The sequence below is a fragment of the Belonocnema kinseyi genome, chromosome 2 (genome assembly GCF_010883055.1).
Source record: "Belonocnema kinseyi isolate 2016_QV_RU_SX_M_011 chromosome 2, B_treatae_v1, whole genome shotgun sequence".
Lineage (NCBI taxonomy): Eukaryota > Metazoa > Arthropoda > Insecta > Hymenoptera > Cynipidae > Belonocnema > Belonocnema kinseyi.
Window position 1 is genome coordinate 98,500,221 of NC_046658.1, and position 5,902 is coordinate 98,506,122.

The following is a 5,902-nucleotide window of genomic DNA, read 5'->3' on the forward strand; positions in this document are numbered from 1 at the left end:
CCGATAAAAAAAAATACGTGTCTCTTATTTTTCGATGTACTACAACATATTGCAGTTTCATCAAAATCGGTGAGGGACACCTGGGATAGTTTCCTTGTCAGATGGCCTATCATTCTGATCAGATGTACTAACCGACTATTTATTATCCAATAAAAAATGGATGTGTCAACCAACCATTTTTCTGAGTGAATATTGTAAGGAAGTGTGTTTTTGGTTCAAAGTTCCAAGTTTTTTGAAGAAAAGAACAATTTTTTTGATTAACATGTCAACAAACTTATCAACTTGTATCTTTCTTGCTTCAAATGTTAAAAGGTTTTGTTGAAAATTCGTCTTTCTCTTTCACGTCAATTGTTTTAAAAAAATTTCTATTTAAACTTTTTGGGCTGAAATATCGTCTATTACATTTTTCGTTTTGACCATTCCAGGTAATGTTGGGAGAGTTTTTCGAAATTTTAATTGTTCACTTTTTGGGAACACTTTGAAGTGATAAACGCGTTTTTTGCGAAAAAATAGAGTAACTTATTATTGTAAAATAAAAAATATTAATAAGTAAATTATGTACAGAAATAGTGTACAAAATGATGTCTAAAGCATCTTTTTTGTCCAGGCTACGACAACTCCTGCCTTCTTTTGTTTGTTTTTCAGCTCTGAGTTGTGTTGTCTTGCGCTGAGTAGTGTATGAGGCGCTGTTGCTAAAACTGCTGTATCATCGTTAATTTTGTTCCGATTCATCTCAAAATATCGAACAATATTCTCGAAAGGTTCTCCATTCAGAAATTTAAATTAAAAAATGCAAAGAAAAATATTTTTTAAATATATTTTGTTGCAGGTAAAATTATAACGGCGTTCACTGTACCTCGGTAGGGATTCAGATATCTCTCGAACTTGGGGTACGACATACCGAGTTTATCGAATCTCTCTTTCTAACGCATGAATGTTAAGAATGTTTATTATATTATTTAAGGGCATTATTTATTGCCAGAAAAGGTTAAATGCTCAAGTTATAAATATAAATCTGCGTATTTTGTTGGCGAGAAGTTCAAATCGAGGTTCTGTTACTTTCATGTAAATAATTACGCAAAAAACAGTACGAAAATTGAATAAAGATGTAAATATTGACAAAAAATAAATTATTATTTAAATTGTATAGTTCTATAGCGCCTAATAATTGTAGATTCGCATTCTGCCACCACTGACTGGGGCTGGGGGATAAGCTATCTCTCTTGCACATCAACATGATTGGTCTTTTCAATTTTGCTCCATAAATATCTCTTTACTTGCGCATACATGTAAACTATTTAACCTTCATTTAGAGGGGAGCGGTAAACAGTGAATCAGATCACTGCACGATAGAGACAACTTATCTCGCTAACTCATAGTCTGTCTCTTTTATTTTGCCAATAACTCTGCCATTGCCGGGTTCCCTCAAGTTATTTATGCGCTAAGATTTCTAATATTAAGTATTTTAAGTTGTGAAGTCAGCTGGCAAGATGTCTGTAAAATGAGGGTCAAGCAATAATACAAATCCCAGAGGATAAAACTTAAATTAGTTTATAACTTGAGAAAAAAATATTTTTCACATTTACAAAAAACATCAATTTTATTATTCAACTAAATAGTTATTAAATAGTTACATAGTCTGAATACACTTATGGTGAAAAATAATTATGTTCCAACTTATTATAAAAATACAGTTTAGTCCCATGTATTTGGTATTATTGTTTGCCCCTCAGCGTGCAGACATCTTGGATATCCCCACCTAATCTGAAATACTTAATGGCTCAATTTTACAAAGTGAGAACAACGCACCTGCTAAACTTCAATGACCATGAAATACAATGAGCAAAGCTGTCAAAATAAAAAATAATGCATTTAAACACGGCTATTTCAAATCTTGAAAAGTATTTACGAAGTTACGAACGCGTAGATTATGCGTCAATAATGACGTTATTCATTTCGTACCCCAAGTGATATACACTTCATACCCCAAGTGATTGGGAATCTGTACGCCATATCACGGTGCAGAATTCACACCGTAAGGGTAATTTCTGTTGCAGGTATATGGTACCCGGATATTGGTGCTTCATTAAAACTTTCTTTTGACTATGAGGTCGTGCATGGGTACCCCCTCATTTTCAACGCTGATCAGTTTGGGATATTTAAGATCTGTGATTGCATCATGAGAAAGTCAAATATTTGTCGATTTTCGCAGCAATTTCCTCAATTTTCTCCAAAAGGCAATAAAATCCAATGAAATCCAATAAAATGTACGGAAACACCCTCTGTCACCACTCAAAAATAAAAATAAATGCCAAAAATAGATTCCTCGACTCCGAAAACCCCCAGATACACATTTGGCTACAGAAAAGAAATGTATTTTTGTCTTTTTCATATAACATCTGAGTCACGTTTTGGAAAAAAACTTACCTTGAAAAATTGGGAGGCCCGAAATTCATTATAGAGGTATGGTTTCTTGGGCACAAAATTTTAAAGTGATCCAAACAATAGCGTGAGGGGGTATGCAACTCGGGAAAAATATTTACCCGCCCTAATATATATATGCAATATCGCAGCCGCTTTCACCCTACTTCCCTGAGAAACTGCGTTAGCCATATATAAAATATAATATGTACAATTTGAATATTAATGAAAAAATATTCGTTATATTTATATAGTGTATATATACACTCTCATCTTGATTTACAAAAACAGTTAATCTAAACAAAAAACACAATACCTGATACTCCCTTTGTACAACTCATTCGATTGAAAAGATATCTTTAAGTAAATAATTATAAATTCAAAAATCAGTAACTAGTGAGTTAATCTACCTGAATTTAATTTCAGGAATTTTTTCTGCTGCCAGTCACGGGAGGTCAGCAGCTTTTTGGCTCCATTATGCGTTCAGAGGGGAGCCACTGTACCAAATTGCTCATACTTAAAGCTTTATTTAAAAATTAGTAATCAGCTTTACACTAAGTGCCAAATTTCTGTCTTCTTTGTAAGAAAATACTCATGTTTTTTATTTGTATCAAAACATCAATTTGTAAATGAGAAAAAACCACTGTGCCAGATACATATATGTATCTTGCCTTAGCAGAAAATACTGGTGATTATTTGTGTTCAAAATTAAATTTTTTAAATAGAAAATATGATTAATTTTTTTAGGAGTTCCTGATCTTTATAATGAAAACAAATTGTCAGGAAATGAGAAAAATCTTGAAAACAAGTTGTTCAATAAAATGTTTACCTTTATTTGTCGTATTGTTTTTCAATATAATATTTAATTAATTAATTGGTTCATTTGATCGTAATACGAAGATCTTTTTTAACTATATAAGCATTATTAGATCATTATTGAATTTCCCGATTTTTTGTCATCACTCTTTATCATTTATCATTTTAAATTTTCGCGGGCTACGTACATTCAAGTTTTAAATTTTTTGTTTTGTTGTGTTGGTATACTCATCACGATCATATGTTCACAGTTTTGACTATATAGCTCGTGTTGCTTTTCTGGCAGAGGCGTAAAAGGTTAGAAGGGTTTGGTGTGCTCGGCGATTTTCTTCTTTCGAAAAAAATGGAGCAAAGAGTTTGCATTCAATTTTGTGTGAAAAATGGAATCCAGTGCTCTAAAACTCTTGAAATATTGACAGTTGCATACGGTGAGTCTACTCTGAGTAAGAAAAATGTGTATAAGTGGTACAGCTGTTCCAAGAAGGCCGAGAGGATGTCGAAGACAAACCTCACCCTGGACGTCCCAGCACGTCAACAACAGATGAAAACGTTCAAGCAGTGGAAGAAATGGTGTTGAAAAATCACCAAATTACCTTCAGAGAAGTTGCTGAAGATGTTGGCATATCGGTTGGCTCATGCCATGCTATCTTTTCGAACGTTTTGGGCATGAGACGCGTCTCAGCGAAATTTGTTCCAAAACTACTTAATTTTGATCAAAAGATCCATCGCTCAGGAGATGTTGAATGAAGTCAATAATGATCCTGATTTTCTCAAAAGGGTTATAACTGGGGATAAATCGTGGGTATATGGTTATGACGTCGAAACTAAAGCCCAATCGTCTCAGTGGAAGCATCCTGAGTTTCCAAGACCGAAAAAAGCACGTCAAGTTCGGTCAAATGTGAAGGTTTTGCTCACTGTCTTCTTTGATTTCCGTGGCGTAGTGCATCAGGAATTCTTACCACAAGGTCGTACGGTCAATAAGGAGTATTACCTTCAAGTTATGCGCCGCTTGCGTGAGGCGATACGCAAAAAACGATCGGAATTTTGGAAAAACAATTCGTGGCTTTTGCATCACGATAATGCACCTGCTCATTCATCGTTGCTTGTGAAAGATTTTCTGGCCAAAAACAGCACCACAGTCATGCCTCAGCCTCCATAATTACCGGATTTGGTCCCCAGTGACTTTTTTCTTTTCCCAAAACTGAAGAGACCCATGAAAGGACATCGATTTTCAACGATTGAGGAGATAAAAACTACATCGTTGAAAGAACTCAAGGCTATAACACAATATGATTATCAGAAGTGGTTCGATGATTGGAAAAAGCGTTGGCACAAGTGTATTATATCTGAGGGGGATTACATTGAAGGGGACAACATAAATATTGAGGAATAAATGAATATTTTTTGAGAAACCATAAAGTCCCCTTATTTTTTGAACACACCTCGTACATACATTTACCAACAATTTATTGAAATGCAGCTTAGAAATTGCTAAATTAAAAAATGGCTAAAGAGTTTTTAAATTTAAATTGCTCAATTTGACACATTAAGATAAAGAAGTTTTTAAAACTATTTTCCTGCTTTTAGTATGAATAATTATGAAAATTCCTTTATTTTGCTGATCTACTCTTGGTTTGAAAAATTTCATCACCATAAATTAGAACAGAGGTGTTCGTGTTTATTTCAGTTAGTCTGTATTGTAAAGTTATTAAAAAAAATCCAAATATATTATCTTAAAGATGCTAATTTTAAGAATAGGAAGATAATTTCACATGGCTCCATTATTCCTAATTTATATTTCAGATGTTACCAAGATTGTCTATTTAGGTTCAGAATTGGAAGGGTTCAGTTAACAGATTCTTTTTAATGTAAATTTTAACCCTGATTGTATGCTTCTCTTAAAGTCTCTTTGTCGAACTTAAAAATTGCATTCATACGACTGGCAATATTGACCATAGGACCATATACTCGTATCTACATTCTATGGGGAGCCATTTGCTATCCGTAATCGGTTCAGGGATCCTGGCTTGGTTTTCGAGACGAAAGTATTTCATAACAAAAACAGCAACTGAAACAGGTAAACTTTAATATTTGTAATAATTCAATTCCATGAAAAATGTATACAGAAGCAGAATAAATTGCTTCTAATGCAAAAGAGCCTCTTAATATGTAACTTTAATATATTCTGATGTTAGTGTACAACACAACTAATTATGAAATTTGAAATAATGTTTGTGTTCCGGGTTGAAACAAGGAGTTTGCAAACGATGCAGTAAATTAAATTCATTTTCAAAAAATGTTACTAATATAAAAAATGAGTGTCTCTAAAATGTGTCAAAAGTGTCTGAAAAATAATTTTCAGTACAAAAAGCCGAAAAAATGGGGGGTTTTCAACAAAATTTCTTTCTTTAAATGTTGAAAACATGAAAAAGATATTTTGTGACAAAGCCCCTTTTTATAATTTTTCACCACATAGTAAGACATTTTTCAGAGAAATAATCCTTTTTTTAACACAAAGCACAAGATTCCAACACGCATAACTTTGTATATATTTCTTTATCGTTGTACCAGGTGTATACATATGAAACCGGTATTTTTTCAAGAAAAAAAACATTTATTTCAAGAGAATGATAACAAATATTTTATTCAAAGTATGCGCCCTCGC